This window comes from Equus caballus, chromosome 25, assembly GCF_041296265.1.
Source record: "Equus caballus isolate H_3958 breed thoroughbred chromosome 25, TB-T2T, whole genome shotgun sequence".
NCBI lineage: Eukaryota > Metazoa > Chordata > Mammalia > Perissodactyla > Equidae > Equus > Equus caballus.
Genome location: NC_091708.1, coordinates 25,450,010 through 25,463,651, shown reverse-complemented (window position 1 = coordinate 25,463,651; position 13,642 = coordinate 25,450,010). Strand labels below are relative to the sequence as shown.

The 13,642-nt window shown below is 39.5% G+C and overlaps 1 protein-coding gene across 6 annotated transcripts in view; it reads right to left on the bottom strand.

Annotated features, from left to right (window-relative positions):
- Positions 1-13,642, bottom strand: part of KIAA1958 — a 205,068-nt gene that overhangs the window by 78,439 nt on the left and 112,987 nt on the right. The window lies entirely within an intron of this gene.

Genomic DNA, 13,642 nt, shown 5'->3' with positions numbered 1-13,642 from the left:
TAAGAAAATCTTCAACAGACTCTACCCTGTATAAATAGGGCTGAGTTCACATCTGGATGACCTGGTGCAAAACATTCCCAGACAGTGAAACGATCCATAATCTAAACTACCTCAGTGGAAGCAGAAGGTCGGAGCCAAGAGAGAACAAGAGAATATCCAAGTCAACCACCAGCTCATCTTCACCCCCGCCTCCCCCAACCCACAAAAAGAAGGAAAGGCATTAGAGTTTGGAAAAACCGTGTGATAGAGGTTTGAGCTAATCTTATCTAGATTTTAAAGGATCAGGAGACACAAGCTGATAAACGGATTACACTCTTATCCTGCTATATTTATGTCATTCCATCTCACCTCTCTGTTGAGTTGAAACCTCCTTGATGAGAAAGGAATGCTTAGAGACAGCCTCAGTAAAGTTTTTAAGCAGACAACTTTCCTATACTTTTTTGTATATTCTCTCTGCCCCACCGATTACATTATTTTTCATGTATTTGGCATCTGTGAATCCTGAGTACCCAGCATATGTTCCAGCACACCAGAGCTACCCAAAGAATGTATGAAGATTGACTGAATAAATATATGAACTGTCAAAAAATTTTCAATCCACAGATCCTCCACATATATTTTGAATGACTGAACATCCCAAGCTTTGCCCTGTATGATAGGAAAGGGAGGACTTCTGGACGTGCATGTCTTTCAAAAACACATTTTAAAAATGTTTGCCTTTCCCCCAGAGCTTTAAATTATATTAGCTCCCTTCTATCCACACTGTACACTGCTGGGCTACTATTTTAGGGGTCCTTGCTGTCACTGCATCACTAGAATGTTTTAGTTATACCTAGAGAGGGTGGATAAACTCTCCATGTAAGTTTGAGTGACTATGGTTCTTTGAATGGTCACATTTCTTGCTGGTACCATCCACAAGAGTCATAACACTTATCACTTAAACTTACTGTAAGCTTCTCAAAAGGAGAAGCCATGGGGAAAGGTGGGGTGGGGGACGGGCACAAAGGGCGAAGGGGTACACCTACAACACGACTGACAAACAACAATGTACAAGTGAAATTTCACAAGGTTGTAACCTATCATTAACTCCATAAAAATTAAATTAAAAAAAAAAGGAGAAGCCATCCTATGAAACCCAGTACAGTGAAACGGGCCTTCAACAAATGAGGTCCAACAGGTAGAAAGGTTTTAGGTTAATAACTTCCAAGAGCCCTGTGACGTGAAAGGGACCCCAGACAGCCTCAGAACTGACTCAGGAATTCTTCCTGAGAGCCTGAGTGAAGTCTTTAAGCAGACAGCTTTTCTGCACTTATTTACATAGTCTCCATGCCCCATTAATCCAATTATTTCCTCCCTTGTTAGGAGATGGCATGGAAAAACACATAATTAGTGCAGTATCTCGTGTGCTCATTTAATTTGAGGAGATTTATGTTAGATTTAAATTCAGATCCATTTCCTTCTATTGCTGTAGCACTCAATTTAACAAAAAATAAACTTAGCTATCACATCCCTTTTGTGATTTTATTAAACCAATACATCGGAAGCAGTAAGAAACATTTCTTGATGTGTAACTTCATTATTTTCATTTAAGAAGAGAATTTTGTCTCTTCCCTTGATAGAGAAAAGAAATGACGTTCAAATTCTCTTTATAAACCAGTGAATAAGTCCATGAGCTTATTAAATAAGAATGTATTTTAAATTTGAAAATTAAAAAAGAAAGTAAAAAAGAAATCTGGTGAGAGGATTTACATTCATGAGGCTGCAGTTGGAATTAATATTTAATCCACATTTATGAGTGCCCACTGTGCCCCCTAGCATTTCAAGAAGACCTATGGGGTGTAGTCAAAGGCAAGTCCCTGATGGTTATGTAGATCACATCATAGCTAGAACAGATGACTAACAGACATAAAACTAATTAAAGAGACCATACATGGCACTGTGTAATTAGGCACTGAGTTTGTGGCATGGGCTCTAGGTCCTACAGGAATTCAGGAAGCTGGGAGAGAGAGACAGACAGAGAGAGAGAAAGTCAAACAGAGCTCGAGCTGTGTTGGAGCTCTATTCCAAGGGGGAATGGGAACTTGGGTTAGGTACTAAAGGATGGGTACCATTTGGTTAAACAGAACAGGAGGGTAGGGCATTCCAGGAAGAAACTGCATGAGCACAGGGGAAGAGATGGGAAGGAGTCTGGCTTGTGCTCACGAGGACTATAAAACACCGATCTTGATTTGAAGTGGGAGCAAGATTGGAGTGGGGAATAAAGTTAGACCAGTGGGATGGCCATGTCTATAATTACTTATAGTAATTATACACACACACACACCAAGGAGAGGAGACTGAATGTGCTAAGTGCAAAGTACCTCCAAATGCCAAATATCTGAAGAGGCTGCTTTTTACAAAAATAAATCAACACCCCATTTCTCCACCCCTGACATTCTTTATTCCCCTGTTATTTTCTTCCACACACTTAGCACCATCTGACACACTACATATTTACTTGGGAACTTGTTTAGCATCTGACTCTGCCCAGTGGGCTGTGAGTTCCATGACAGCCAGGACTTCGCTGCTTTATTCCCAGGGTCTGGAAGAGCACTTGAGAAGTAGTAACAGTCATTAAACATTTGTTGACTGAATTAACACCAAAGCTGAAAGGAAAGTTACTGAGATAACTCTGTATGTGTAATTACACAATCCACTTTAGACCATACGGACTACATTTAGAAAGAACTAAAAAAAAAAAAAATGTAAGTGGCATAAAATTAAGTTCTGGGACTCACAATCAGAATCTCATAGTCACCTTATCCTTTGTTAAGGCTCTTCAGAGAGTCAGTTGCAGTCAGGGCAGGTGACGTGGACATCCACAATAATGGTATGAAGTACCTATGAGGCCAGTGGAAGCTTTTCCCAGGGCTAATTCCTCAGGAAATACGGACCTATCAGCCATCACACAAACTACTACAAGACAATGTCTTTATCTTATTATTAGGATATGGAAAAAACAAATAATACTTTAACAAAAGTCCATGCTAAAATGAATATATCCATGAAATCAAGGGATAGCTCCCTCTCCTCAATGTGACCTGCACTTAAAAAGAGATGATACTTCCCACAACTAGAAGGACCTGCAACTAAGAGATACAACTATGTACGGGGTGGGGGGGAGGGGAATTGGGAAATAAAGCAGGAAAAAAAAAAAAAAGATTGGCAACAGTTGTTAGCCCAGGGGCCAATCTTAAAAAAAAAAAAAAAAAAAGAGATGATACTGACATTACAGTGCTGCCAATTAGTAACTACTTCTTCCATACATGTATTCATTTCGAAGAAATTTTCCTATAACTCTATGTTCAAGGAAAACGATCTTGGTATTTTTTTTAAAATATGCCCTGGTTGGTAATCTTAGGAAATAGGCCAACTTCAATTTTATTTTTCAGGGGTTCAAAAATGCTATTTCCCAATATTCATGTTTCAGTTTTGAAAAGAGCAGTGGCTCCAAACCCCTGCAATTTATGGAAAAAAATAGTGAGGTATATTTACTTGAAACATGGAAAACAAATTAAGATAACCTTATAACTACCATGAAATGTATTAAAAAGTCAGTATCGTCTTTCTCTTTAAAACACCCAAAGCCTTGCACATTTTTACGCTTTCTCCTAGAACTTTAAAATGAAGGCAATTTTCTAGGATTGTTAACATCACTAATTGAAGCCAGACTTGTATGCTATGATAGCTATCTGACCAGTAAATTATTTTTATGCTTGGTTAATCTTTTCGAATAGTGGGAGTAAAACACATTTCTTACATACATACTCAGGAGCATGAAAATTTAGAACAATAGTACTAGTTAGTCCAGCATGGGGTTTTTTTAGTATTTTTCACTGAAGCAGAAATCACTTAAATAAATATTAGTCACCTGTTCCTTTCTCCCAGTAGTATGTTATGTGACTCTACAGCTTCTGCAAAATTTTCTCCTTAATAAAAATTTCTGTTTATTTTAGAAATAAAATAGAGCACAAAAACCACCAGTGTTTATTAAACAAATAAAGTGCAGGCAAAAAAATCCCTGTCTTTCACATGCATATTCACTGTTGTCTCTATATATGAATTAAGTCAGGCCAAGGAGCTGTGTGTTTTGGAAGGTGGGTAAGATGTTGCTTGCATAAAGGAGACTAGGCACTGACCTTGCCGATCCTCACAATAAGGAATTAATTTGTGGCGAACTGGATGCAAGAGTCTGCATTTTTAACACGTTCTCGATGATTCTAGTATAGGTGTGATCCAACAGGCCACGCTTTGAGAAACAGCGCCCTACCTCTCCCTTTCCCCAGAAGGCCTAGAAAATCACCTTCCTCCTCCCAACAAGCCTCAGCCCAAGCCCGGCCTCAGTTACAGCACTTGCTCCCCTGCTGGGATGGCAGATTTTCTGTTCTGAAAATTTTTATTTCCTAGGCAAAATAGTTGCTTCATAAATTAAAAAAAAAATGTTTAAGTGACATCTGCTTCAGTGAAAAATACTATAAAAAATTATACTGGACTAACTGGTATTATTATTCAACAAAATAATGAATGACTTCAAGAATTACTTTCATCTGAAACTCACTGGATTCAGACGACTTCTTTTGTAACTTCTCTGAAGTTATTAAATTCAACACTGTTTCCTTAATTGCCAAAACACAATTTTTCAAGTCTAATCCTCCTTGGTCCCTTTCAGGGCACTTGACATAGATAGCGTAGTGAATGGTTAACGGCTCCAGCTTTGCCAATAAGAATGCCTGGGTTCAAATCCCAGCTCTGCCACTTAACCAGCCATCTGAATCTGTGTAAGTTTTTTAACTTAAGCCTCAATTTCTTCAACTATAAAATGGGTATAATAATTGTACCTACCTCTTAAGAGTTGTACAAGAGTTGAACAAGATAGGAAAGCAAACCACTAGCTCAGTGTTGGGCACACAAACCACCTAGGTTCAACTCTTTCAACATATATCACTGCTTAGAGATGTGTTCCAACCCACTAAATCAAAGTCTTCCTACTTTGCCTGGGTCCCTCCTCCACTGCTGCTTTAATTTGTAGCAAATATTTGCTAATTCTTCCAAGCTGGATCTATGAAGGCCACCAATGTTAGGCATTTGTGCATAACTGAACATATCCTGTCATGGACATATGTAAACAACTGGAGTTAATATCTGTATCTAAAACAATTATTAGGAGACTTTCCATTCCACATGACCCAGCAACCTGCAATTTGACAAGCATACTGTGTCACTATAAGAGACATCATGCGACTGTATGAATTCAGTACAGTACTAAACAAAGGTGAAATCATGGAATTCTCTAAGAAAGCTGCTTTTTTGAAGAAAATGAGGGTTTCTCCTCAATTACTGCTTCCACTCAAAAGAGATATGGCATCCCAGGTGTGACCTGACAAGCCTTAAGGGCAGCCCCGATAGCTAGGGACAGCTTCAGCCTAGCCACATTTGCTCAGAAGGGAGTAAATTCAAACAGGGTTCACATACAATGGAGATGCAACATTTGGCAACAACTAAGAAGACACAAATAAGCAAAAAGGAGACCAGATGATGGGAGTGAATAAAAACAAGATGAAGCTTCTCAAATCTCAAACTTAATTTCAAGTCACACAAAAGAAATTAAGCATTGCAAAGGAGAAAGAAAAGTAGAACAAGAAAATAAATATTGTACTATATTAATCACAATAAGCAGCACTTTCATCTTGGCCAAAATATATTCTTAAATCAACTTTAGAATGTGGCTGCATTTTCAGGCTTAGCAGCATGAAACCCATGACTGTAATTAATGTAATAAATCATGTTGTGGAATTTTCTACAGAATCTGACAGTACTCACTGATATACTGCTTATTAGAGACTGCAGAGATTTCTCCCCCACTTTTTTATTACACTGCCAGAGACACTGAATCAAGAGTGCCTTCTGATGTGTCTGAAATATCTGCTGCGGGTGTAATACATAAAATATATGCTGAGCTGCTGCCATCAGACTTTGATACACAAAACATCATATATGAGTTCCAAAAAGAACCTTATCTTTTAATTCTCACTTTTCTTGACTTAGGGTAGTTATAGAAAATACATAGGTTCATTACAGGATGTGACATTTACATTTTCCACAGTTTCAATCATGGAGTCACAGCTTTGTACACATGGCTCCCCTTTTCTGTTTATTCTGTGATGGCTCCCTTAGTATATAGTGTAGAATACTGTTAAATAGGCATTATTTTATCAATCTATACATGTTCTTTCATTGCTTTCAACATCTGACTCAAGTAAAATTTTATTGAATATTAAATCATTTTCAAAAGTAAAAATTAGTCCTTGTACAGTTCAGGAATTCAGCCACGACTGTATTTCATCTCAGTAAGTTTACATACCCTTAAATATGCTTTGCACAAATATCTTCTAATTTAGAAATCAGAAGTTTAAAAAAGCAGATGGTTTAAAGGGTAACTATTCACATGAAGAAAAGGTTATTTTATGTATATTTCCCCTAATAACTTTATTAGTTTTATCATAAAAGTAATTATTTGTTTAATATAAAATTTTTCCCCAGAAAATGAAAGTATAAAGAAGAAAACAAAACTGCCCATAAATCCATCATCCTAAGATAGCCACTGGATACATTTTGGTGTATATCTTTCCAATTAAAAATTTTAATGAAAAATACTACTCTCTAAACACCAAGAGTCTAGTCCATTCTATCTTAACTATACACTTGAATTTTCTTTTGTGACATTTTATTTTTCTCTGGAAATACTGCTTTGTCTTATGTTCAAGAAGAAAACTATTGTTAATACAGTAATGGTGGATAAGTTACTATTCTTGACATATTCCTTTTGATCATCTGAAATTACATATTTTAAGGATTGAATAAGAATTTGGCATTCAGGCCGGCCCCGTGGCCAAGTGGTTAAGTTCTCGCGCTCCACTTCTGGTGGCCCAGGGTTCGGATCCTGGGCGCGGACATGGCACTGCTCGTTAGGCCATGCTGAGGGGGCGTCCCACATGCCACAACTAGAAGGACTCACAACTAAAATAAACAACTATGTACCAGGGGACTTCGGGGAGAAAAAAAAAAAAGCAGGGAAAAAAAAGAATTTGGTATTGGATTTATTATCCATTGGTGACACAGAAATTTCTCTCTTAGCTATTAAGAATTCCCTATGTGTACTCATGCTCCCATTCAAACTGTTCTGAGTAGCTGAGTGAGTTTTCTCAAAAGAAGGCAGAGGAAATTAAAGTTCTCTCTTTCTCCTTTCTAGAAATTTTAGTATCTGCATATTTGCTTCAACATTCAACAAAAATATATTCAGCACCTCAACACAGTAGACACTGTTTTAGGCACATCTGTACATGTCGTGTTAAACATGAATTTTCATCCCCTCCTTGTGGAAACAATTAGAAAACAAAAGCAGATGGAGATTGAGACTAGAAAAGGAAGAGTAAAAGTAGAAGTTTTGGCAATGTAGTTTTTGGAGAAATAAAACTGAGAGAAAGTTGGTCCAGGTCCTAAAAGAGGACTTTTAAGTGTAAAGAGGGAGGATCTGAACGGAGCCAGAGAAGCATCACCGTGGCAAGTGGGCTAGTGTTAAGAGCATGAACTTGGGAACCAGACGGCCTAGGTCAGAATCCCAGCTCTCCCACCTCTTACTGTGTGACCTCCAGCAAGTCCAAGCTTTCTTTGCCTTAGTTCCTTCATCTGTAAAATGGAGTTAATTATAGTCCTAACTTCACAGAGTTATGAGAACGGAGTAACCAGAAGTAATTAGTGAGTTGATAAGCACTCTATAAGTATTGGCTATTATTATTGCTATTTCGCATGCAGCAATCAAAGAGAGCTAACAGCAGCCCCTGCCCACTGAAGAGCAGTTTAGGAGTGAAATAATCTTCACTGTTTGTTCACAGTTCATCAGTGTCGCTCAGAACTGAGTATCCGGAAAGCACTTTTCTTGAGTTTGCTAAAATTCTATGGTTTCAATGACTGAGAACAAACTCAAGTACAATATAGGAGGTAATGGCTGATGAATTTAAGAGATGAAATGCTACACCACAACAGAAATAGTTACAACAAACTTTTGATTAGAAACCATTTCTTCTTTTAAACTTACATTCAGTTTACAGGACTGCATATCTTAATTAGGAAGGATCAAAATGCGAAGGCATCTTTTACTGAAAACGCAAAATACAGTCAAAAACACAAAGGAATTATTAATCAACTTGAAACAAAAGATGTATGGCACATAAAGCAAAGGAAAACAGATAACACATAAAAATGGAAATGCATAAAACACTAATAAATTGCCTCCTTCTTTTCAGAGTTACGCTATTAATATTCATTACATTCTGTCCATGAAGTAATAACCTAATGGGTAGGAGAATGCTAATTTCTCTAATTGGGTCAGTGGATAATAAAACATATTTTTGAAAAGTTCATTATAAAATAAGAATTAACGTATTTTTCTGTATGGATTAGTTTTCTATTACCCATTTATAAACATGGGCAAAACAGGAAAATAAAGCTTTTTTTCTTAACAATGGAATGGCTGTTTCCATTACATGTAATAATAACTTAGCAGCAGCAATTATAACCGTATAAAGGTGTTAAAAAGCTAGTGACCTGTAACATAAATCTTAATATACTCTAGAGACAAAAAACATTATGTAAAATATAATTTCAGGCATTATTTTTAAGGAATATGTACTTATATTCATTGAACAAAACACTAAAGTCAAATTCACAGAAATAGCATATTTTAGGATTATAAGGACTCTATTTTTCCTGCTGAAATGAAAGGTGAAAAATTAAGTAATACTTAAGTTATTTAAAAAAAAAAGTTCACGGAGGAGTGACATCAACAAAATGACTGAATAAGACATCCCTCACTCGTATCCTCACCTCAACAATAATTTGACATCCCTCCATGTACACAAGTGCCTTTGTGGGAACTTTAGGACTGGGTCAAAGACTGAAACCCCAGTACAGTCCAAGACCAAGGACAGCCATTTTGAGAAGGCAGGCTCCCACCCAGCAGCTGACTCACCAACCACAGTCCTGACTACAGATCCAGAACCAGCTCCACAGCTCTGAAGACTCAGCTATACCCCATTTGGCTTTGGTTCTGTCACCAGCACCACACGCCAAGGGATCAAGAGAAGTCATGCCCACCCCTGCATCGGGTAATAGGCATACAGACCTTGGTTCAGGCTGTGGACCCTGAAGCACCTCCAGCTCCTCGTGGCTGTGGCCCAGGTGCCCCTGGAGGTAAGCTTGCCAAACTCGGTCAGACTGTAGATTCTGAGGGCTCTGTTATTGGGCTCCAGCCTGTCCCAGCCTTAGTCCATGCTAAGTCAGGCTGACAAAGGGACCCGACAGGAGACACTCCTGTCTGCAACCCTGGACTTCTGAAAGGGTCCTATACCCAGCTCTAGCCCCCTGAGAGCCGCAGTCTGCCAGCAGTCCTGCAGGTCCAAGGACCCACTGGGTGAGCCTCCTGTTGGCAACCCCAGAGATCCTGAAAGGGTCCTATACTTGGCTCCAGCCCCTCACAACCGCAGTCCAGGAGCAGGCCTGCTGCCATAGGGACCAAGCCAGAGATACTCCTGTTGAGGCCCCTGGAGATCCTACAAGGGCCCTATACCCAGCTCTGGCCCCCTCACAGCCACAGTCTGCCAGCAGTCCTGAGGGTGCAGGATCCCAGCAGGAGATACTCCCATCTGCAAACCAGGAGATTCAAAAAGGGCCCGATACTCAGCTACAGTCCCTCCCACCTGCTGTTGTGAACAGTCCTGCTGGCACAGGGACCCAGCAGGAGACACTTCTGTCTATGCCCTATACTCGGCTCCAGCCCCTCAGCCACAGTCCATGAGTAGTACTACTTGTCCAGGGAACCAGTGGGAGACACTCCTATCTGTGCCCCCAGAGATCCTGAAGTAGCCCATACTCAGCCCTAGCACCTCTAGCCATGGACAGGGAGCAGCCTAGCCCACCCAGGGACCTGGTGGGAGACACACCCATCTATGCCTCCAGAGCCAGGTTGCAGACCTCAGTCTTGTCTGTGGAACCTCAAACAGCCCTAGGGATCAGTTATAGCCCTTCCTGACCATGGTCCAGGGCCAATCCTGCCCACCTGGGACCAATCCAGTGACAAGGCAGGAGCCCTCCCAGGGACCTGGTGGGAGCCACAACTTTCTGCACATCTGGTTAACACAGCTGCTGTCTGAGGACCCAACTGTGGATCCTGAAGCAGACCTTTTCCCAGCACCACCCTACCAAACAAGGTACTGGAGGCAGTCCCACCCACCCAAGAACCAGACAAGATCCACACCCACCCAAGTCACTGGGAATAAGCCTGCCATCTGCAACTCCACTACAGTCCCAGGGATAGCCTCATAACTGGCTCCAGCCCAGCATGACTGGTTCTGGGGGTAATCCCGTTGGCCTAGGGAACAAGACTAGGTCTATACCTACTGAAAGCAGTCTATAAAGACTGGAAGAGGTGTGAGCTCCTTCAAATGCACAGACACCAGTGTAAGGCTACATGAAATCACAAACAATGAAGCAAATACAACACCATCAAAGGAAACTACTAAAGCTCTACTAACTGACCCCAAAGAAATGGAGATCTAGAATTTGCCTGACAAAGAATTCAAAATAATCATCTTAAAGAAACTCAATGAAATGTAAGAGAACACACACAATTAAATGAAACCAGGAAAACAAAGCATTAACAAAATGAAAAGTTTAGTAAAGAAAGAGAAACCATAAAAAAAGAACCAAACAGAAATCCTGGAGCTGAAGAATACAATGACAGAACTGAAAAATTCAATAGAGAGCTTCAAAACATACTTGATCATGCATAAGAAAGAATCAGTGACCTTGACAGACCATTTGATATTAGTCAGTTAGAGGAACAAAGAGAAAACAGAATGAAAGAGTGAAGAAAGTCTATGTGAATTATGGAATACCATCAAGCAAACAACAATTGCATTGTGGGAGGCCCAGAAGAAGAGAGAGAGAAAGGGGCAGAAAGCTTATCTAAAGAAATGATAGCTAAGGTGCCAGCCTGGTGGCACAGTGGTTAAGTGTGCGCGTTCTGCTTCTCAGGCAGCCTGGGGTTCACCGGTTTGGATCCCGGGTGCGGACATGGCACCACTTGGCACACCATGCTGTGGTAGGCGTCCCACATATAAAGTAGAGGAAGATGGGCATGGATGTTAGCTCAGGGCCAGTCTTCCTCAGCAAAAGGAGGAGGACTGGCAGTAGTTAGCTCAGGGCTAATTTTCCTCAAAAAAGAAAGAAAGAAATGATAGCTGAAAATTTCCCAAATCTTGGGAGAGATATGGATATCCAAGTACAGGAAGCTCAAAAGACTCCAAGTAATATCAACCCAAAGATTACTCCAACACACATTACAATCAAAATGTTAAAAGTCAAAGACAAAGAGGGAATTTTGAAAGCAGCAAGAGAAAAACTATCTTTAACAGCTCTCAGCTGATGCTGATAGTCCAGGAACCACGCACGGAGTAATGAGGGCCTAGAGCACACAAGGGCTGCACCCAAGGTGGAGGCCACTCGGTCGGCTGGAACCTCAGAGACACTCTGGGCTTAGGGACAACTGGTGAGAGAGGGTGGCAATGAGAAGGAGAGCTGAACCCAAAAGACTCATGAAAGATCCGTAGCAACTGTACCAGCCAGTGCCTCGCTAACCTGCCCAGTGCCCCACACTCACCTCTTTCCATAAAAAAATCAGACAAAACTTTGCTGAGGAAATTAAACCCATCATGTGGGAGGGCCAAGGCCTCTCATGTGGGTGCTGGTTTCTGAGACTTGTCTCTGAGACTTGTCTTTGGAGGCCTGCTAACCAACCACCAGTTCCCCACCCTCTCTCTGTTTTGGGAGTCCTGCCAATCAATACATCCCACCTCCTTTTTACTCAGGAAAAGGCCTAAGGGAAGCAAACCTATTTACACAACTGCAGAAGAAACCAACACCAGATTCCTCTCCTGTGTTCTTAGATGTGAACAATTAGACGAGGCATCAGAAGAAAGCTGGCAGCATTAAAGAGATGGATGAAGGAAAAGGAACAGAAAAACTGAAGGAAAAGATAATTCAAGGACAGAAGATAATTTTTTAAAACCTTCTAATTAAAATTCTCAAAGAGATGTGAGAGACTAGTACAATGATAATCTTTGTAAAAGGAACACGTACTAAAGGAAAACTTTCAAAAATCCTATTAGAGGAAAGGAATTTGCAGCAATTTAAAGATCCAAAGTTTACTTCCTACCTATGCATTCTTAGGAAGTTATTTGCTGAGCTCCAGCAAAATGAGGAGAAAATAGAGGGAAACGTGAAATGTAGGGAACAGTGGCTACAACCCAGGGGGAACCTCAGGGTGGGAGGGTTAGGCCCAGAATGGGAATCTTGGGGGGTCCGCACAGATATGATAAGGGTACACTGCACTTCTGTCAAGAAATGGTGACAAAAATTTTAGTAAAACATACACATACACAGACAAAACCCCAAAACTAGAATAATAACTATTTCATTGATTATATGCACTTCTTTATACTTTAACATCTCTGAAATTTTTCTCACAATTCTTGGGGATTATAGTTTAATTGGTAGCAGGCTTTTTCTTTCTTTGTGGAACATAAAATAATGGGACATCTTACATTCAATGACATTTCAGATGCAATGAAATATAGTGATAAGAATAATGTTGGGACATACTTATTCAGGACTTACTTTCTGTACCAGGAACTGTTCTAAGCTGTTAACATGAATTAAGTCACTTATTCACACAATAACCCTTAGGAACATTCTCCTTTCAGTGTCTCAAAGGGTCATGAAATTCATCAGGATGGAAAGAATTTCAATCTCAGAACACTGAAAGCTACAACCAATATTTATGCTGTCAAAATAATAGAAATGGTGTTATTGGTTTGGAACGTTTAGAGTCAACCTAAAAATAACGCAGAAAAGACTCAGTTATGGCCAGAAAACAAAATGAAAATATTGACAACTTTGTGAGTTTAAGAAGATGGTAAGAAGGAGGGTGAGGAGAATGCTGGAAAGAAGGATTAGGGACACTAATATCTTCACCCTGAGATTGAGAAAGCATATTTATTTCCTCTTTCATTACTTTTAATTTTTCTATTGGTTACTTATATATTTTAATAGCATAACAATCAAATATTGGAAGGGTCATGAAAATGAGTTTAATTCTCATCATTCATAACAAGGAGTCTATAGATATTTTCTGAAGTTGATAAATCAAGAAATATCAAGAAACCGAAGTAAAAACAATTTGTTTATTATTCTGTAAGAACTGAAAAAGAAAGGCTTAAAAGAAGTTACTTTGAAGAATGGGATTATGAGGTGAGACTGTTAATTGCTCAGCAAAATTACTTTACTGATTGCCAACATACATGTGTTACCTTGATAAAAACAAAGAAAATTGAAAAGGTAATAAAAATGATTATTTTTGTCTAAGAGAGAAATCCTATAGTGTTACGACAGTATTGAAGAATCAGCCTGAATGTCAACTGAAGTCAATAAACCAACTAAGATGCATCAATCATTAAATCAGATTTTCTTGATTGTAATCTGATCACTA